The sequence below is a fragment of the Dipodomys spectabilis genome, unplaced genomic scaffold (assembly GCF_019054845.1).
Source record: "Dipodomys spectabilis isolate Male_0828 unplaced genomic scaffold, ASM1905484v1 ptg000240l, whole genome shotgun sequence".
NCBI classification, from domain to species: domain Eukaryota; kingdom Metazoa; phylum Chordata; class Mammalia; order Rodentia; family Heteromyidae; genus Dipodomys; species Dipodomys spectabilis.
In genome coordinates, this window is record NW_024870917.1 from 5,703,822 (window position 1) to 5,725,872 (window position 22,051).

A 22,051-nucleotide genomic window follows, 5' to 3' on the forward strand; every position below is an offset into this window, starting at 1 on the left:
CCTGGACCACACTGGAGGAGATGACTGGTTTCATGTTTTAATCTGGGTCTTTGAATGACTGATGAGTAGCATCTGAATCCTGTTCTTGATATCAGCCATTTTTTCTCTTCTTTTGTGAAGGATTGAAGTTTTTCCTATTCTTTCCATTGGGGCAGTTTGTCTTCTTATTACTGATTGGTTGGGTTATCTAAGCCTTTTGGAAACAAGGCCTTTGTCAGAAAAATGTATCAGGACTGGACTTACGCAATTGTAACCCCTCTGTCCATCACTTTCATAATAACAATACAAATTTCAAAAATATATTACGAATAGTTTCTTCATTTCTTTCTGTGGTTAGCTATTCATTTCCCATATGATGACTTGTAAAGAGAGAAGTTTAGAACATTTTTGGTTCCTCTCATTTAACCTTTATTACTTTTTTGCTGTTTATGTATTTTTTATCATGTCTCAAAAATATTGATGTCTTCTAGGAACATGATGACAGCTGCTTTTATAAATAAACCTATGATTTACTTATTACTCTGATTATTATTGTTACTATTATTTTGTTTGGAACGATCAAACATGCATCCTTACTGCTGTGCAGATTATTGTTGAAGACCCTGCCTTTATTTGTTGAGTAAAGCATCATTCAAGAACCATATCTTGGAAGTGCTTTCTCCACGGAACTGTCTGCATTACTCAGTCTCTTTGCGGCCCTCTCAGCTTCTGCAGGGATTTACTTCTATTCTTACGCTACCGCCACCTCATCCCCACTGCCGTAACTTTATGTAGGCCGAAAGCAGAGCACGTAAGCCAGCTGATTTTATTTTTAACTTTAAAGAATTTTTTTGGTTCGTATTTTATGTCCTTTTCATTTCTGTATAAACTCAGCCTCAACTTTTCAATTTAAAAAAAGGACTTTTACTGGGCTGGTACTTAATCCATGGATCAATATAAGAAGTGTAACATCTTAAAACATTAATTACCCAGCCCAGGAGTCTTTAGTTTTCAAAAACAACTTGTGTTACTGTAACTTAATGTACTACAGTTTCCAGTGATGAGGTCTTATAAATATTTTAGCTGGGTTAGTTGAGGTATTTGATGTGTGGGGATGCAATTAGAAATCAATAACTTTTTAATTTCATTTTCTGCATTCTTGTGTCTTGCATGCAGAGATACAATTCAGTTTAGCACAGGGACTTTATGTTTTTGTGTCTTGCTGAGTTCATATAGTATGCTGAGTCGTTTGCACGTTCAGATTCCATGGGATATGGTTAATGTGCATGATTACGTTACCTGTCAGTGGGGATGGAAACACATTGTCTATCTCCGACTTTGTGGCTTTTCTTTCCTTTTCTTGTTTTATTGCAAAGGCAAAGACCTCTAGCAACATTTTGAGTGGGGTGGAGGAACAAGGATCCTGTGCTCCTTCTTCACTGAGTGAAGGGTAAATGTTAAGTCTTCTTCATAGACAGAGTTTGAAATTTCTCAATTATCCCTATTTTCCTAAAAAGCTAAAAAATTATGTATGGATATTGTATTTTGTCAAATGCTTTTTCTCCCTGAGCCTCTTGTGATTGATTATCTTAGTTTTTTATTCTCCTTAGGTGGTTGTTGTTGTTTTTTAATATGGTGATAGATTCAGATAGATTCTTCAATGAGAAAAACCACAAGGATTCCTGGAATAAACTCTTCTCTGTCATGGTATTCTTTTTTTTTTCTAGAATGCCGTATTTGCCTGCTAATATTTGTAATGATATAATGAGGAATATTGCCTTCTTGTTCCATTTGGCTTGTCACAGTTCTGTCCCGGTCTGTGTTGACTTCCTAAGAGATGCGTGGTCTCTCTTTCTCTTTCTCTGTCGTAGAATATCAAGGTGATATTATTTTCCTCCCCAAACATTGGGTAGCAGTGCTGTGTGAGGCGATCTGGAGGAAGTTCTCCATGGGGAATTCAGTCTTTGATAGCACCTCATCAGCCAGATATGCTAATTCTGTGTCACTTCCTCATTTGGCATTCGTCAAAGTTTTTTTTTATTGAGTTAATCGATGAAGAGTCACTCTTTTAATATCTATAAAATAGCTATGTTATCCCCTCTTTATTTTGTCACGTTACTGATTTGTATTTTCGGCTCTTATCAGTCCTGACAGAAGTTTACCAACTTACTAATCTTTGCAAAGAACCAAAGGATCCTTTGTTTTTCTTGTTACTGTTTTGGATGTCTTTGATTACCACACATTTAAATTCACTTCCTTGATTCTACTTCCTTTGGTTAAATTTGTCCTAGCTAATTAAGTTAAAAGCTCAATTCCTGATTTTAAATCTTCCTTTAAAAACATATTAAGTATGCAGATATTTAAAGACGCTAAATTGCCTCTAAACATGGTAGCCACATCCCAAACTCTGCTATTTTTTTTCTTGATATGTAGTTGGTACACTTTCCTTCTCCATGGTGTCTTACACTTTGATTTACACGTTGTTCGGAGACATTTCCAGTAATTTCCAACCACGTTAGGATTTTTCCAGAAGTCTTGGTTTTTAGCTCATACCATGTTGATCCACTTTGACATATATGCTTCAGAATGTGAAATTTATGCGCATTGTCTCTAGGATCTGTCATTCCTCTGTGTGGGTGAACCTTCAGCAAGTAGCTCCAGACTAAAGTGTAACGCATCATTTTGGATTTATTTATTTACTTCTTCTAATAACTTCTGGCAGAAAGACATGTTATTAATTGCCATGGAGATTTGTTTCTATCTCTCCTCTCCATGTCAGTTTTTGTTTTCCCCTTCTCTCATGTCTTGTATGATGTTTAGGACTGTGAGTTCTTCATGACTAGGTCCTTGATAATTAGGACACAGCCCTCACACTGTGTTGACAAGTACCATGGATCTGTAACTACTTCCTCCTGACTTACTTCATGCTGGTTTTTGCCCGGATACATGTTTCTACTCATTAACGTTCCGTCTATGAGCCTGTATCTAAAGTATACTTCTTGCAGAAGACATAGAATTGAGTCCCAAGTCTTTCTCCCTGAAATCTATCAATCTCTGCCTTTCACCTGGGGTGTTCCATTCATTTTAACATAATTATCAATATGGTTAGATTTTTGTCTACCCTTTGACATTTTTCTTAGGTATGTCTTTCTTTGTCATTCTTTTCTTCCACCCTCAAACTCCTTTGCATGAAGAGAACAGTTTTGAAGTTTCCATGTTATCTTCTCTTTTAGGGGGCTAGTACTCGCACGTGGTATTTCTTTGATGATGGACACTTTTCCTTCCTTGGCGAGTCACATTTTAAACTGACTCTAGATTGTTTTGTGACAGAAGAGAATGTACGTAACGACCAGCCCCGATCCGGCAGAGGGGCCTCTCTCGCTCCCAGAGCTAGGAAGCCCGTGTCACGCGGCTCAGTGGGCTCAGCGGGCTCAGCGGAGGGGCGCGTACTCACGCAGGTCTCCACGCAGGCACAGGGGCTTGGTGTCCTCTTCTTCCCACTTCTCCTGCATAGGTGAAGGAAGGCAAAATTCAGCGCAACCCTGGTGACCACATGTCCAGCCAGAATCCCTTACAGGCCCTCCCCGTGAGTCCCTTGATGCTGACAACCTAATCTGTGCGCTTGGAACATCCAGAATTGCACAAACCTGTGAACAGAGAAGAGATGCCGTGCTCCAGGCCCCGAGAGCCACTCTCCCCGGAGCCTGACGAGCCATAGTTTTTTTTTTTGAATAGGATTCAGAAGTGGTCTCTGTGTGCATCACTCGAGTGTGTGTGTGTGTGCGCACACACATGTGAATGAAAGCATGACCACCGTGCTAAGGAGCACTGCCAGTCATTTCGACATTAAAATCACACCCGTGGGTGCTCCAGATGTTAGGGTGTGGCCAGTTGGCAGGACAGATTCCATTTTCCTAGTGATGGCAGTGATGCATTTTGCACGCCCTGTGCAAATGGCCTGTCACACGAGGCGTGCAGACACATGTCTGGGAGTGTGATTTCATTCGGTGCAATGCATGCTTTACACAGAGAAAGAACGCCCCGCCTGGAACTGGGTTTCAGAGCCTCTGCGTTTTCCGGGGGTTCGAGGCCCTCTGCAGACGTGGAGGATACTGCCCCCGGGGGGGGGGGGCCCTGGGCGTGTTTTTGTGCACTTGTGGATGAGATGTCTTCCGGCTGCCCAAATGGAAGCAGGTTGTTCTGAGCCACAGCCCATGACATTTTGTTGTTCACCAAAGGAGGAGGTCGCCGGCCCGAGCCCGACCCGCCAGCGGGGTCGTGACCAGACGGCCCCCCCCCCCCCAGCGTCCTGTGGCCGCCACACCAGCCGTGCAGACACGGGGCTGCTAACGGGCCCCCAGCGCAGGGAGCTGGGATGTGCATCTCCTCCTTGTCACCAACACCCAAGCGTTCTGAATATTAATGAAACAATGTGCCACCTCCTCTGCGGGCTGAAATATTCAGCAGCAGACAGTTTTCCTCCCATTTCAGCCACGTTTAATTTCTCTTAAGCAGCTTTGTTATCGGAGAGTAGAATTAATGTATAATTTCAGTGTTTAAATCTCAATTCTCCGCAGTTCACGACAGATTGTGAGCAAGTATGATTTGTTCGTTAACACCTAATGGGTTGAAATAACTTATTACGCAAACATTTCCAGGAAACGATGGCACTTGAGCAAAAGCAGTGCAGGAAACGCTCCTTGTTTATCTAATAAACTACCCTGGGGTGGGCGAGTGTATCAACAGCACACAAACTTTGGGACTGAGTCATCCTCACTATTTATTATTAAAACTTTATCTGCTCCAACTTAGTGAATGTCTGCCTTGGGACTCACCGCTTTTAGCAACACCACAAAATAAAGTTTAGGCAATTTGCATAATACTGTACAAAGAATATTAGCTTAGAACAATATGAATCCCTGGATCATTTGCACAGCCCTGTGGTGTTTAATGTTGGTAAATATTTAAATAACAGCAAGCCTGTGTAATTAGGAAGATTTCTCTTTGTAATCTGCTCAGGTTGTACAGCTGCTCTAAATCACTGTGACCACGTGACGGGGCTGGGAAGGTGTCAGGGAGGACGGAGAGCTTCTCACTCCATCCTCAAGGGTGATGGGTCTGCGTCAGGAGGCAGAGGGCCTAGTCCAGCCTTGGGTGTGGAACAGGCATGCAGGACGTGGGCCTCTGTAGTTCTGGGTCTTCTATGAGGACAAGAGGATTTGCATATTTAGAAAAGTTGTGATTTATACCTCAGGGCCTTTGCACATGCTGCTTCCTCTTTCTTGGTGCTTTCTTTGAGGCAAAGTATGCTGCCTTACTACAGCTTACTCATCTGTTTTGGTCTCTGTGTGAACATCTGCCTTGTCTCCCATCCCCAGTCTAGCTGGGCCCCCAGCGTTACACAGCATTATGCTGCGTTACACATTCCTCTTTCTCTTTTGTAGTTTATTTGCTCCTGTGTCTTTGTTCTCCCCAGGATTCGGAAGGAGGGAGGTAGCTCTGTGCTAGGTGCTTTGTCCAGAATAACAGGGCGCAGCTCGTGGTAAACACCAAATCGTAGTTCTGTGGATGAGCGAGTGACCCCTACCCCTAAGAGAAACACCTACTCAGGCAAAGGGCTTGCGCTGCATTTTCTTCTCTAACCAGACAGCTTTAGGCCTGGGTGGCAGCGCTGGGGTGGGGCCGGGGCCGGGGGCGGGGCCGGGGCGGGGGCGGGGGCGGGGCCGGGGCCGGGGCAGGGCGGGGCCGGGGAGGGGTGGGTGGCAGCGCTGGGGTGGGGCCGGGGCCGGGGGCGGGGCCGAGGCGGGGCCGGGGGCGGGGCCGGGGGCCGGGGCAGGGCGGGGCCGGGGAGGGGTGGGTGGCAGCGCTGGGGTGGGGCCGGGCAAGGCCGGGGCGGGGCCGGGGCGGGGCCGGGGCGGGCCGGGGGCGGGGCCGGGGGCGGGGCCGGGGAGGGGTGGGTGGCAGCGCTGGGGTGGGGCCGGGGCGGGGCCGGGGGCGGGGCCGGGGCGGGGCCGGTGCAGGGCGGGGCCGGGGCGGGGCCGGGGCGGGGCCGGGGCGGGGTGGGTGGCAGCGCTGGGGTGGGGCCGGGCAAGGCCGGGGGCGGGGCTGGGACCGGGGGCGGGGCCGGGGCAGGGCGGGGCCGGGGAGGGGTGGGGGCAGCGCTGGGGTGGGGTCAGGCAAGGCCGGGGCGGGGCCGGGGGCGGGGCTGGGGCTGGGCCCGGGGGCGGGGCCGGGGAGGGGTGGGTGGCAGCGCTGGGGTGAGGCCGGGCAAGGCCGGGGGCGGGGCCGGGGGCGGGGCCGGGGCAGGGCGGGGCCGGGGAGGGGTGGGTGGCAGCGCTGGGGTGGGGCCGGGCAAGGCCGGGGGCGGGGCTGGGGCCGGGGGCGGGGCCGGGGCAGGGCGGGGCCGGGGAGGGGTGGGGGCAGCGCTGGGGTGAGGCCGGGCAAGGCCGGGGGCGGGGCCGGGGGCGGGGCCGGGGCAGGGCGGGGCCGGGGAGGGGTGGGTGGCAGCGCTGGGGTGGGGCCGGGCAAGGCCGGGGGCGGGGCTGGGGCCGGGGGCGGGGCCGGGGCAGGGCGGGGCCGGGGAGGGGTGGGGACAGCGCGGGGGTGGGGCCGGGCAAGGCCGGGGCCGGGGCCGGGGGCGGGGCTGGGGGCGGGGCCGGGGCCGGGGGCGGGGCCGGGGAGGGGTGGGTGGCAGCGCTGGGGTGGGGCCGGGCAAGGCCGGGGGCGGGGCCGGGGCCGGGGGCGGGGCCGGGGCAGGGCGGGGCCGGGGAGGGGTGGGGGCAGCGCTGGGGTGGGGCCGGGCAAGGGAGCCACTGCAGAAGCAAAAGGCTGGAAGGGGTTCTTTCATTTCTTAATTGTTCGGCTCAGCAAACACTTGTATGGGAACTTGCCCTAGAGCAGCAATTTGGAGACGGCTGGTCCCAGGGGAAGTCATCACAGCCTGTCATCCCAGCGTTGTTTAAAACCGGGACAAATTGTCAACAACTGAAAGGGTGGAGAAGAGGCAGGCTCATCCCTGTGACCGACACTGAGTAGGAAGCAAAGGCTTTGGAAATCCACGACCAGACCAAAGCTTTGACACATACTCTGGAGTAGATAAAGCAGAGCTTCAGCCTTCGGCTCTCAGCCTGGTAGTGCTGCTGTGCCGAAACACACCAGGGCTGCAGAGAGGAGGCTGGGACACTGGAAGGCAGGGACACAGGAAGGCAGGGGCAGGGGTGGGGCCGGGGCCGGGGCCGGGGCCGGGGCAGGGCGGGGCCAGGGCAGGGCGGGGCCGGGGCCGGGGCGGGGCGTGGGGCGGGGCTGGGGCAGGGCGGGGGCGGGGCCGGGGCCGGGGTGGGGCCGGGGCCGGGGCAGGGCGGGGCCGGGGCAGGGGGCGGGGCTGTGGCAGGGGGCGGGGCGTGGGGCGGGGCCGGGGCGGGGGTAGGAGTCGGGCAGGGTGGCCTCTCTCTTTCTCTCTTTCTCTTCTTCCTTCTTTGCTTTCTTTCTTTCTCTTTCTCTGTCCCTCCGTCTTTTTTTTTCAGTGTGGGCCTTGAACTCAGGGCCTAAGCGCTGTCCCTGAGCTTTTCTGCTCTACCTCTTTGAGCCACAGCTCCACGTCTGGTTTTCGGGTAGTTAACTGAAGGTGAGAGTCTCACGGTCTGCCCAGGTTGGCTTTGAACTTCGACCTTCAGATCTCAGCCGCCTGAGTAGCTTGGATAACAGGTGTGAGCCACCAGCGCCCGGCAGCTTTTCTATTCTATATCAATCAATTGATTGGCTGGTTGATTGATTATCAGTACTAGCGCTGGAGCTCACGCTCTGCCACCTGAAGCTGGGGACAGCTCTAGTTCTTTCCTTAGTTCTTAGTTCTTTCCTAAGCTCTGGTCTCCTGCAGGGACTAATTCACGCCCCAGGGCCAGCATCCACACCCTCTTCTTCCACTCTTCAATGTCCTCAGACTCTCCTCCTCCACAGCTGGGCACATCACCTCAGGGAAAGAGGAGGGGAGAGGGAAGGGAGATGAAGGGGAGGGAGACTAGGGGAGGGAGACTAGGAGGGGGAGAGGGGGAGAGGGAGACATCTTTCTTCAAGAACACATCCATTGGGCTGGCTGGGGTCCCAGCCCTGGTGGCTGTAAGTCAGGAGATTTCAGAGCCCGCAGCAAGTTACAAGTATGCTCTCCAAACACCCCTGGGGGCACAGTGGTAAACCCAAAATAAAGGCTGGTCTCAGCACGCCCACACTCATGGTGTGCCATCAGCCAGCCCAGCCAATGGATTCCTAAAAGGGGCCCCGCCCCTTTGCTCTGATTGGCTGAGCTCAGGTTCACAACCTGCTTGGGATTGGCTACCTTGAAAAGGGTAAGATGTATTTACATAAGGTGGCCATAAAGACTTTGAAGTAAGGCTCACAGTACACAGTAATCTCAAAGCACACCCATATCCTTTCTTGAACAATCGGAGATGTGTCTTCTGAGGGCTGTCTTAACTCCTTGGAGTGATAGCCAGTGAAGGAAAAACCTTCCAGTTCAAAAACCCTTTCCTATCCAGAGCAGAGCCCCTTTTACTTTCCAGCAAACCAGGAGCTTTGAAGCCGCACCCTTCGTGGAAAGGACAATTTTCTTCACAGCTGGGCAACTGTAGAATACAGGCCGGCCTTGCGTGGATCTCACCTTGTGCAGAATAAGCCCCGTGCTGATATCCTATGACTTAGTGGAGTATAGAAGCTATTGTCATTTGTTCTGAATGGGATCTTGTGGCTACTTACAAGAAAAATCTTTATAGTTGAGAACTGACTGCTAGTTTTCTCTAAGACAAGGGAATTCGCCCAAGTGTGGAACAGATCTCGGGCTCTTCACTCATATTTTTCGGTTTCTGGGACCCTTACATTTCGAAGCCTGGAAATGAGCCATTTTTAAAATGCTTTTCTTGATGCCCAGAAGTGCCCCTCTATTATTTCCTTGCTCTTTGCCACAACTGTGCTCTGTGCTGGCATTCTGATTTCCCTTGGGTATCCAAGGCCATCTCCCGGCTCCCAAGTGTCTCTTGGCACAGCCCTCAGTTTCCAGGAACGAGGTGATCTATACAGGCAACCTTCCACCGATGGCAGGATTGCAACCATTGTCCTGGACTTTTAGATGCTACCATCCTAACGGCCCGGAGAGCCGTCCAACTGCAGAGCCGAGGCCAGGGCTGGATGGGCCCTTTGGAAGGGGCTGCTGGCTCACAGGATGCTGTTTGGGGTTAGGGCAGCTCTCCGTTCCCCAGGCTGCTTTGGAACTGGGTTGGTTCCGGCATGCTCACCCAGCAGGACCCCCAAGCCTTCCTTTTGAAGTTTTCTTGGAGTAGAGAATGCCCAGCCCCACCACTCCACGGCTCCCCGGCTGTCTACCCACCCTCCCCGTATGCTGCAGCCTTTGATTAGCAGTGTCTGTGCGGAGGGCAGCTGTCCCTGGAAGCCCAGACAGAGGCTGAGTGCTGATTTGAATTGCTGGAGCACAGAGGAGGGCCTTAAGAGAGATATGCAAAGCCTGCGGTTTAGCCTGATTATAGCCAGGCATCAGGAAGTGTAGATAAACCTCTGACATCCCACAGTGGGGGACCCACATAAGAACCTCATTTTAATGAATAGACATTTTGACTTTTCAGCTACAAGGGAATTAGAGCCGAAGGTTTACTTAGCTCTCCCTAATTAATAGCCCACATAGACCACTCTCCCTTTGCTTTATCTATTGATTTCATCTCATTAGGAGGGAGGTGGGGACTGTGGGCTCTCTCGTCCCGCTAAGAGCATCCTCTGATCATCAGCTGGGCGTGGGAACAGATGGGTTGAGGGCGTGGCTGGTGTTCCCAGGGTGGTGTTGTACTTTTGGAAGTCTTTGTTGGTCTTGAAAACGGCCTTAGTTTTATGCTTCTAACCGTTGGGCAGCGTGAGGTCGCTGAGCAGGCATGCTGCTCCTTCCTGTGGGAGGTCTGTAGGGAGCAGGGCCTCTCTGCGTCTGTCTGGACCCTTTGGCCAGAAGCAGCCAAAGTGGAGACAAGCCTCTTGGGTGTGGGTGTGGCCAGAGATGATAGGCTGAGGGGGATCTTGCTGGAGTTCTCAATGGGAGAGTGTGCTGAGGACTAACCTGGGATTTTAGGTAAAAAAAAAATCAGGCGCATCAGCCCTTCATGCAACCAGTACATTTGTATTGGCCCATTTGGGGCCATTATTTGTTCATAAACACCTCTACGGGGTCTCCAGGACCGTCACCCACCTTCACACCCCTGGGCTTCCGGCTTGTACTTGCTTTGCCGGCTCTCCCCTGGTTGGCGTTGACGGGGCTGGTAGAGGCTCCACAGCCACACACGTTGCGATGTGAGTCTCGGCTCTCGGTGGAAGGAGATGCGACCCCGAGGAAACGTGCGTGGCCGGCTGAAGGCAGGCTCGCTCACACGCTCTGGAGAACCCGACACCTTCCTTTGGGGGTAGGAGAGTCCTGCAAGTTCTGGCAAACCCAGTGGCACCGGCGCGTGGTCTGCAGTGCTTAGGCGTAGGGTACGCATCGCTGTCCTCAGGCTTGGGAGGAGGAGTGCCCCCTGTCCACACGAATGCCCAGCCACCCCGGGACGTGAACTTTTCACTCCACACGCCACCCCGGGAGCCCAGGCAAGCGTCCACAGCACGCAGGTTTATGCAGCATGGTGCTGTGAGTCTGGGGATAAACCCTACACCTGCAAGGTGTGATTTCTGAAACCAGGGCCACTGCACACGCAGCCGTGGGAGCATTGAGGTCAGCTGACCTGACACTGGTGCTTGCGGCTGATCTGTTCCTCTCCCCCAAGTGTGCCCTGGGCCTTCAGAACACAGACCTCCTGGCTCTCCCAGCGGGCGGGGTGGGGGAGGCCTTCCATCACTCATGGAAGGCCTCCTGTCTTGGGTCCAGGAGGCTCAGCCCTGGCAGGGGCTGGATAAGCTGGAATGCTGCTCAGCGGGGCAGAGGGCAGCCTTGTCAGGCGATCCTGCCTGAGTGACAGAGCGTGTCGTTGAGGCTTCTGCCCCCTCTCAGCCTGCTGACACTAAGTCTCCAATCCCCTGCTGCCCGAGCCCTCCCGGTCTGCTCCAGCTCTGTGGGCTGTTTGTGATAATCTCTACCACCCAGGCCAGCGGCCCGGGTCTGTCTGCAGGAGATAATGCACGACTCAGTGGGACCGAAGCGGCCTGTTCTCAGCGTGAGCTCTGCCCTCGTTCTAAAACCAAGCCAATGTCTCTCTTGGTACAGTTCAGCTTCTTACATCCACGGTGGCAGAGCCGTGCGGTGTGGGCACGTGTTTATCCGTCACTGTGATGAGCACAGAAGGCCCCCACGCAGCTCCCATGGGGGCTGGTCTCTGAGCAAAGCCTGAGGCGGCGCACCAAGCCCAGGGTGCAGTCTCACCCTCTGTCTGTCCTGCAATTACCTGGATTACCAGGGTACAAGGACACATTTCACACGGGGAGCTTTGTCACTCATGCTAATCTGCAGCTAGCCCGTGGCAGGTGGGGATTTGAACCCAGGGTGGTTGACTTGGAGCCTGAGCTCTTGACACAGAGCTGCGGAGCCGAGTCTTGGTCAATGAGGCGCGTGTTTTGGGTTTTATACATTGGGCGAGGACACCTGGCGTGGATGGGTCTGTCTCTGAGGAGAAACAGAGTTTGATCTTGAAACTCGTGCCATGGACTCAGCCAGGGCTGCTTCTGGACTGACGGATAGTAGGACTCAGGCTGATACTCGAGGAGTTGAGAGACCCGCAGTGTGGACGGAGTTCGTGCACGGGGCCCGGGGCCCACACCGAGCCCTGGGAGTCACTCTTTGCTGACACTGTACAACCTACGGTGGCCGAACTTGAATGTGGGCCAGTTTCTCCAAGCCCAGGAGACTCGCAGCAGCCGGTGAGTGGGCGTCCGGCCTGCCCGCCCTTGCTAACGAAGTCGGCGGTTTCAATACTGCATGGAACGACCACAGCTACCCTTGTCCCCTCACCTAGGGGACAGAGCTCGGCAGATCTCGGCCACTTCAGCCAGCGAAGCCCATGTGTGGTGGCAGAGGGTCCGCACCTCCCTGCCCCAGGACGTGTTTCAGGAAGAAGGGAAACAGATGCTGGGGCCACTCAATAAGGACCTGGAGCCCGGGGGGGGGGGGGCGGGGGGAGATGAGCAGAAGCCGGTGGCCACTTGGTGGAAGAGGAGAGGATCAAGATATGCATGTGTGTGAAAGTGTGTGAGCGCACAAGTGTATGCTTCCATGCGTGTGTGTGCCTCATGCAGGTGCGTGCATGCAAACGTGTTGCGTGTGCATGTGTATGCATGCATGTGTGTGCGTGCGTGTGCGCATGCCTGTGCAATAGTGGTTACAGCTTCTGCAGCTCCAGCCACTGCCTCTGTCTGCTCCGGGGTCACACGGTCCCTAGGAAACCTCAACTCTCCCATGTGGACTTTACCAAACTGGGTGTTCTAAACGTGCTGTCTTAATGTGCACAGAGCACCGCAGTCGCCCCTTTCCTTCCCTCTTACTTTTAATTTCCAGGCTGCATTTGTCAGAGCAAGTCGCACCCACCGGGAAGCCAGGGCAAGGTGGCGTCTTTGCGGGAAATGACGGACCAGGTCCCTCTGTGCAGAAGTTGTTGCCCTAGAAATCTTCCCAAGAATTTAAACCAAAACTTGAGATGTGTCTCTGAAAGTTTAAGGAGGGAACAGCTTATCAAAAAGGAAGGGGCGAGGAAATGAGACACATTCAAAGACGTTTCAAAGGAAGGACTTCAAATGAGAAGTCTCCGGACGGCTCCTTTGGTGCTAAGGAAACAGTATTTGTGCAGAAGCGCCGGCTGGAGGCCCGTGTCCTTTGACCCCCAGCCGGGTGAGGGCGGGGCCAGGGGCTGGGATGGGGCTGAGCGCAGGCGGCCTCCAGAGACGGCCAGCCTCAGAGCCTGGGAGCAGACGCTCCTCATCAAGGCAAGGCTTTGAAATTGCCCCACACAGGAGGCGCTGGCTCACCGGGAAGTGCCCAGGCTTTGCACAAAAGGTGTTCTTCACACAAAACTGCACAAGACAACGGGGTGACTGGCCTGGGAGGGTCATGGGTCTCGGTGGAAGGCTTAGCACAAACTTAGCACTGTGAGGCAGGAAACTTCCAGAATAAACACTGTGTAAAAGGGGCTTTCGGTGCCTTGGTCCCCGGGGGAGAGAGAAACGGCTCTGCAGAAAATTCTTTTCTTTCTTTTTTTCTTTTTTTTTCAAGGAATCGTGCAATGGCTAGAGGGAGAAATTCACTTGAATTCCTGAGAGTGGCACATTTGGGGGCTTAGAAGCCCCCCACAAGAGGAATCTGGCTTGCCGATTCCATGGCATGTGCTTGGCTCTGAGGGAGGGAGAGGCGGGCTGGGAAACAAATGAAGGGCCCCCCAGAAGCCAGGGCGCCTGCTGGGCAGTGGGGGCTGGGAGCAGGGCCGATTGGGTCAGCCATGCTCGGGGGACTGCATCCTCGGCTGCTGCAGTGCTGCCGAGCGTGGCACTCAGCGGAACCCCGTTAAATTGGATATACTGAACGAGAGAGACCAGCTGACATGATAAACCACACGCTACCATCCAGGCTGGCAGACGGGTCTGGAAACAGGCACAGGGAAGGGCCACCTACCGCGGCTGTAGTTGGTCTGATTTTCTTTTTGGCGCCAATACCAGAGCTTTCCCTCACAGCCCCAGCCCTTTACACAGCTTGCTGGCTCCCTGCTGGTGCTCGACCCCTTGAGCCATGCTCACAGCCCGGCATTTTGCTGGTTAGCCGGAGATGGAATGGAATGGACTTTTCCTCCCAGGCTGGCTTAGAACTGCCATCCTTGGGGCCTCAGACTCCTGAAGAAGAGCAGGACCACAGCCCTGGGCCACCTGCTCCTGGCGGTGTCACACTGGATGGAAGGCTGCCTGCGTCTGCCTTGGGAGAGGAGGAGCCTGCTACAGTGTGGGTAGAGTTAGATGAAGTTTTCAAGAGACCTGCCACCGCCAAACACAGACGCCTGGCCTGTCCAGCCCAGCCTCCCACATGGCTGTGGGCCGTGCTGCTGCTGCTGCTGCACAGAGAAGCAGCTCCGAACGGGAGGCTCCTCCACGCCCCCCCCCCCAGGACTCCACCCCCAGCTGCCTCTCCTCTGTGTCCCTGCACCCCTTGCTGCCCAGGACCTGGCATGTTCCGGGGCTGGAACTGGGCCGAACCATCACTGTCTGTGCCTTTGGTTCTGCTGTGGTGCAGGTGGCGTGCAGCAGGACCTGGGCAGACGGAGGCCCGGGCAGCTGGCCATAGACCGGCTGCCTTGAGCCGCAGCCTCTGCTCCATGCCCAGCCTTCCCATCCGCACACATCTTTGCCATCCTGCAGCGCACAGGTGACAGTTCCTCCTGGGACCAGCATCCTTCAAGTCCTGAGCAGCAGAGGAGACAGCCGAGTCGGAGGAGGAAGACCTGGTCCTCCCGTCTCTCCCCTGGCCTTCCCCTCTCCCTGCCCCTCTCTCCTGGCTGTACCTGCCCTCCCCACCCAGCGGCTGGCTCCGGCCTTTCTCCTTACATCAGAGTCCTCCTCCACGGGGACTCTACCTCCAGACTCCAGCACTCCCAACTTCAGGGCCAGAGACCAACAGGAAACACTGGCAGGTTCAGCAAAGCCCAGCTTAGCCAGATGCGCTCTGGCCAAGGGATGGTTTCAGTCCAGACTTTCACTGCTTCTTGTGAGGCTGTGGTTTGAACTCCAAGACTGGAGCTGCTAAGCTGGCGCTCTGCCCCTTGAACCACATCTTCTGCCCTGATTTTTGCTGGCCAACATAGAGACGGAAGTCTAGGGAACCTTTCTGCCTGGCTTGATGTTGAACTTCCCTCATCCAGATCTTAGTTGGGGTCATAGGTGTAAGCCACTGGTGCCTGGCTTCCACTGGTTAGGGGGTGGTCTCACCTCTGTGCCAGGGCTCACACCTGGATCTGGATCTGCCTGTCTCACACCTGGATCTCCATCTGTCTGGCTCAGGCCTGTGCTCACACCTGGATCTCCATCTGTCTGGCTCAGGCCTGGGCTCACACCTGGATCTCCATCTGTCTGGCTCAGGCCTGGGCTCACACCTGGATCTCAATCTACCTGTCTCACCATGACCAGCTTCTTCCATTAAGACGAAGTCTCCTGGACTCTGAAGTGAAACTTCAAGCCTCCTGGTTTTAGCCTTTCAAGTAGCTGGGATTACAGGTATGAGCCACTGGTGCCCAGCTAAACACAAACCTTTTTTAAATAGAAGTATATTTATCTTAAAGACATTCATATGTTTATCAATCACGATCACTGATACAAAGTCAATGCCCTCAGCCATGTTTAATTTCAGACACTGCCTGGTGGTGAAGCCAGGATGTGTCCTTGGGCTTTCCGGTTCTCCGCTCTCCTGCCCTCAGCTCTGTGGTGACTGGCTCTGCAGAGCAGGGCCTCCACTCTAGCAGACTTTATTGAGCACCTATTAATGTCACTGCTGGGTGGCTTTCCAAGGGAATTCGGCAAATGTGACCCGGACCCAAACAGCAGCGGCCTAGGGTTTGGAGCAGCCTTCCTGCTCCTTTCTGACCATGGTGACTTCTGAAACACACAGGCTCGGGGCCCTGGGATCCCACAACAGAAGAGGCAGCCGCTGGCGCTCTCACCTGCTCAGGAGACCTGGGAGTGACCGCAGAGGACAAGCCCCGAGGGGTCACCCAGACGGCTCCGTTCGTGAACCCCTCAGTTTAAAAGGACATTACGTATTGTAATTTATGGAAATATATTAGTGATTTTCCTGATAGAACTGAAAAGGCCTAAATCATATTCAAAGGAGAATATTCAATGGCACGTTAGAAGGGCCATATTTGAGAGCTATTTGTTAAAATGCTCCAGATTTTGACAAACATTTGCAGAAGTGATTTTTTTTTGTTTTGTTTTTATCTTGAGGGAACAGAAATAATATATGGATGAAAACTTTGAGTCATATTCACAAATGACATTGGGAAAAAGAAGAATTCAGCGTCTGACGTATATTTTCTTTTGTGCATAATAGATCAGGCATTGCTGGTTTATGCACATAATTATCAGGACTCATTTTGATAAAACCAATAAAGAATGCTAAGTAGGAAAATTGTTAGAATGTTCAGTCAAACAGATGGTAAAACACTCTTACTAGTGTTGATTCATCTAATAAGAAAAACCTCAGGATAGATTAATCGAATTTCCTCAAGTCAAGGCAAATAGAGTAACTACGGTACTGTGTTCTTTAGATACATGTTCTCCATCCTCACAGAAGTAAGGACCCATTGTACAATGGAGCCCATTCCCTCCCCGCCTGTCCCTCCTTGAGAGTTTCTGTCTCTGTCAATTTGACTGTTCTGTGTACTTCAACCAAGAGGAATCACACAATTCTTATCTTTTTTGCATCTGCTTTGTTTAATGAGCATACTTTCAAGATTTTTCCCATGTCGTAGTATATATCTGAATTAGATCCTTTTTCAGGACTGAGTAATTTTCCACTCGTGCAAATGTCATGTTTATGTGTGTAGTGTGGCTATTTGTGTTGTTTTTTTGCCCTGCGGCCATTGTTAATAATGCAGCTCCAGGCCTTTGCTCAAGACTGCTTCCAAGGCTTTTTGTTATGGTGAGGAATGGAGTCACCATGTCCTATGGCTTTCTTTCTTTAAATCTTTGACAAATGCATACCTCAGATTTTCATGTCACGTGACTCATCTGGAGATTGGATTTTCCTATGCAGCTATGAGGGAAACAGCCCTGTGTATTCCTTTGGAAAGTTGAGGGATTTGTTCAGCCGCTGGTAGGAAGGGATCAGAACACAGGGTTGTCTCAGGAACTCACGTGCCAATAGAGTAGGGCAGAAATCAGCAATCTGTGTTGCCACAGAGCAAGAAATATGGGAGAGGAGGAAGGGGTAGGAGAGGTGGCCCACACCCCACTGAGGGGGGCTGAGTCTGGAGGCTCTGCCCCCTGCTGCACCCACAAAAGCTTTCTGTTAAAGGACCTGGTGCTCCATCTTCTTTGGGCTGTTTGGAGAGCTCAAGGGATACCAGCCACCTCCCCCAGGAGCTTCCTGGAGTCTCACAAACCACAAACCCAGCGCAGCTCCAATGGAAGGATAGAGAAAGCGAGGTGTTGAAATCCTTTGTTTATTCCATAAGGTTTAATAAACATAGGTGCCAGACACTCCCCACCAAAATGCATTGATGGATGGGGGGGGGGGAGAGACAGAGCGAGACAGAGACAGAGAGACAGAGAGAGACAGAGACAGAGAGCCAGAGAGAGACAGAGACAGAGAGCGGGGAGGGAGGGAGATAGTCAGATGGACAGATTGACAGACAAAGATTTAGGAGCTGGTCCATTTTGAGTGTTTCTTTTACTGGCAAACCTGAAGCGGTGGGGACATATTGGTGCCAGGCCTTTTCCACTGGGACATCGGGTTGTCAGCCATCCGAGTTGGTTCGGGGAGCACTGAGGCACCGTGACCGTTGACTCCATTTTTGAAGCTGCCCCTACACAAGGCTTCAGGGGTAAGCAGCGGCTGTGTGTTTTCTGGCTGTCTTACATAGCCACAGATCCACACATGCAGGAATATCCTTTGCTTTTCTTACACTGCAAACCCTATCCCCGGTCCCACAAAATACACCCTCAACCCCAACACACCGAGGCTCTGCTGAGGCCGGGGAGTCCTGAAGACAGCCAGGCCAGGGCTGACGGGTTCAGAGCCGGAGATGGGGTCCTGCCTGAGGATGGAACACCAGGAAGACAGGACCGGAAATCAGCTCTGTCAACGGTGACTCGACCACACAGCAACTCCCCGAGCAAGCTGCGCGCCAGGCACGCATGCTCCAACGACGCAAATGAGAGGGGAGAGCTCACAGAACCTGGAAGACGCAGAAGGGAGGAAGAGAGCAGACAGAAGGAGCCGGGCCAGAGGCCACCGGCGAGCTGGCAGCTGGTGCAAGCCAAGGGAGAGAGCATCCCTGCTGGGAGAACTGGGATGGGGTTCGTGGGCCGGAGGCAGAGCGGATGTCTGCACAGCCCGTGGACTCCTCTAGCACTCAGGGGCATGTGAAAGATGGTGAGAGGAAACCTCAGTTTTGTGGGCAGTGACCCCAGGCTATTGGCATGGCATTCAAGCACATTCTGGATGGAGAGAAGAGATGACAGGAAGTGGAAAGGCGGGGCTGTGATCACGAGGAGAAGGAGGTCTGCTCTGGAGACGAGATGCCCACATCTCAGAACACCAAGGGTGAGCAAGCAGACTCCCCACAATTCCCAGACACCAAAATGTCCTTGCCAAGGAGCGGAACTCCCAAGCTTTCGACCACATGGGATGCTGTGCGGGGGAGGCATTCCATGCCTCTGAGCAGGCACCCAGAGCCCTGCGCCCGGCCAAAACAGCATGCAAGTACTAGCGCAGAACAGCCATGCAGGGAAGGGTTCAAAGAGATATCCTGAGGATTACTAGACAGCACCCTCCAGCAGAATGAATGACGACGCAGGACCAGCACGTGTTTGCCACACAACTCAAACAACACCAAAGTGGGCAAAGCAGAAGGTGGAATTCCCACCGTATCCCCTCCTCCCATGGGCACAGTTGACAACATCACCATGCAGAATATAGCCTTCCAAATGTGGAGAATGGAGAAGCTAACTGTTCAGCATGAACGCTGTGCAGTGTAGGAGCCCATTACCTGCCCTCAAATGCCATGTGACCTCAGCGAAGCTGTTCTTGTAAGTTGGGATTTTACAATTGGGAAGCTGCCCTGCCTCCGGTGCTGGGAACCTTCCTGGTTGGTGAAGTTCACCAAGGATTCGTGCTGGAGGGCCCTCGCGTGTTCAACAGGCTCTGGTAATAAAACCTCAGACTGCATCTGTGTTTTGCCACTAAATGGACACTGTGCTGAATGTCTGTTGGACTTCTGTCTCCGTGTGAAAGTGATCTAGGTGTACAGGTTGGACCTCCAGGTTGGGAAACATTGATAGATAGAAGAGCATGGTGTTTACAGATCTGGAGGATCTTGCTATCTCTTCCTCTAGCATGCTCACGACCACTCTGCTTGTCCTTTGGATGATGGACATCTCCGTGGGGTCTCTGGTGTGGGGTGGACCCCGAGACCCTGGGCCTTGGATTTGGGCTCAGGCAGCCGCCCGATCTCTGGCTGTGGCTGCAAAGTTTCTCCTGAAGATGGCGCTATTGCGTTGCTCTGCCTGGGCCGTGGGAAGGAGCTCTCATCCATCCTAAGACAAAACGGAATTAGGCTGTTCTAATGTTTATGCCGCCAAGCCAGCTCTATCCTGCCTCACTTTCCTGGCTGTAAAACTCAGATAAGTTTGTGATCCACTGTTCTTCAGAAGTAGAGAGAGACGGGGTGGGGGGGGGGGGGCGGTGGATGTCGACTGTGTTTGACCATCTGTTTTGAAATCTTTAGAAATTCACCCTTTGAAAATAAGTCTTGGAGAACTTCTAACGGTGTGTGCATTCATTCAGTCAGTGTGTTTCCAGGAGGAAAAAAAATAATTTGGCCTCAGCTTTTTATTTGTTTTATTCTCTCCCCACCTTTTAAACAAACAAACGCCCTTGTTGTACAGAGACCCAACCTGCAGACAGCCTTGCGGTGCTGAGGCTGCGTGTGACCCGCGGCCTGGGTGAGCTTCCTCTGACCAGGAAGCAGGGGTCTTGGGGGGGTGGGGTGGGGAGGAGAGCTTGTCTTCTAGGGTCCACCTCTGGGGGCTGGGATAAGCCCACCAGGCCCCTGAGACCTGGTCTACCAGGACTGGAGGGATGTGTGTGGGGGGGAGTGTCACTGAAGACTAAGGACCAAGATTAGCGGGGATGCTGCACGGCTGTGTGTGCAGGGAAGGAGCATCGGGCCGGACTGCAGGGTGGAGACCCAGCACACCAAGGGAGTGGCCAGCTTGCTCTGCAGGGGGCGGAGTCAGCAGGCTCCCTCAGCCACTTCTGCACACAGACATTTATGCATCCGGGACCCGTTAAGAAGTGGAAGGCGTCCATGTTGCCCTCTTGGTGGCCAAAGGTTCAGGGGTGTGATGACCTTGATGAAGCCCAGCCAAAGTCATGAATCATTTAGGAGTAATGAAACCCAGACACGGAAAGCTTTTCTGAGCAAGCCACCAATTTTCCAGATTGCAACCCTTTCCTGTCTGCAAGGCTGGTGTTTCCAGCTCCAGACGTGGGGCTGCAGTGGTTCAGTGACAGAGCCGGGCTTTACGGGCGTTGTTAAACGTTAACAGGCTGCTTATTCCCCTGGAATGCAGCTGTTATGTTGTAGCAGTAGCGTTAATGCTCACATAAGCAAAGCAAGCTCTCTGGGAACCATCAAGGCTGTGCAGGGCGTCTCTCGGCATCTTCAATGGAAATGGCACCTGAGGCTGTGTGCCAAGGAGTATCTCAGGAGCAAACGGTGGCCTGGGAGGCCCGGCAGATGCCTTCAAGTCCCTGGGGAGGGTGGGGCTGACCCTGGCCCTTCTAGGAACTGGGCTTCAACTCTGGTGGTGGGCAGAGCTCCGGTGGTGAGTGTGGCCCAGGGAGAAGACTCGCCCTGCCAGCGGACCCCAAATGGGGACCAGGGAGCTGAGGCCGGGACCATGCCCCAGCAGGGCATTCCCCACAGGAGACAAAGACCCCACGGAGCCCCAGGGGTCCTCAGTGTGGTCACTGCAATGTTTTCGGCACTCCACCTTCCCAGATTCTTAGTGCTCAGCGGTCCCCTCCCGGGAGAGCGCTTCCTGTGACAACCAGGGCCACGTGCATCGTGCCTGGACGGGCCTGTGATCCTCACGGCCAAGGCACCACGCGCAGCCCTGGGAGGAACTGGATGGCACATCTGACTCTCCCCTCCCTGCCCTGACTTTGAGGTACAGGGTGGGAAGCTGGAGCCTCTTCAGAAGTTCATCCATCTCCCGCCCATTTATGGGGCACCTGCTGTGTGCTGGACTCCAGAGGCCCGGGGAAGTGAGCGCCTCTCCACCCTGGCCCTGGACGACATCCCCAGGGCTGTGCCCTGGCAAGCCTGGGGCTTTGCTCGTCCTGGAGTGTCGGGCAGCGTGGGCCAGGCACCCATGCCCCATTGCCGCCGTGACTTCACACACAGCGCGTGACAGCGGGAGCAGGTGGCTGGCCTCTGCCTGGCCTAGGGAGGCTGGGAGTGGGGGAGGAAGTGGGGAGGAGGCCCAAGACAGAGAGGGAGAAGTTGGGGCCTGCTATTTCCCAGGACATGAGAGAATCGGACTGTAGTGAGGGTCCACCTGTGGGCCCAGGGCGGAGTGCTGTCAGCATGGCGGATGGTCTCCTGCCAGCAGGGCACCGAGTCAGCTGACAGTGAGAAAGAGGAAGGCTGGTGCAGAGGCTCTCTGCTCAAGTTCATTACCCTTCTGTCTGCTGCCCTCCCTGGCTTCACAGCAGGCCCAGTGGCTTCCTAGCTACCTACTGGGCCTCATCCTTTCTCCTGGACATGGGGAGTGTGCAGACAGGCCGGGCCGGAGCTCTGAGAGCAGAGCTTTGAAGATGTGTTGTTTACACACATGTATGCGTGCATGCAAGTGTGTATATGTAGACGTATGTGTATATAAGTGTATACATTTGTACATACATATGTCAGCACTTGTTAAAAACATTTTCATTGCAAGAGCTAGTTCTTCATCAAGAGGATTGAAACTTTCCACAGACCATGAAGAAAACAAAAGCAAGCCGTGCGCATAAAGTTAGAAGAAAATCTAGTGGATATTTAGTGCCTGGTTTTTGCATTTTTTCTGTTTGTGTGCTTCTTCACTTAACACTTGGCTTTTTTTTTTTTTTTTTTTGCACAAAGCATTATGAAATCCTCTTCATTGAACAATGCATGGCAAGTGTTTTCCCATGCAATGCAATGAATGATGTGTCTTCTGACTGTGCCTAATGGCTCCCTCTGTGGTGGGAGAGATGGTCCGTGGTACCCCCAGGGCATCTGCAAGACAGGGGAGGAAGGGAGGAAGGGGAAAGGAAGAAAGGGAAGGGGGAAGGGATGGGGGAAGAGGGAAGAAAGGAAGGAAG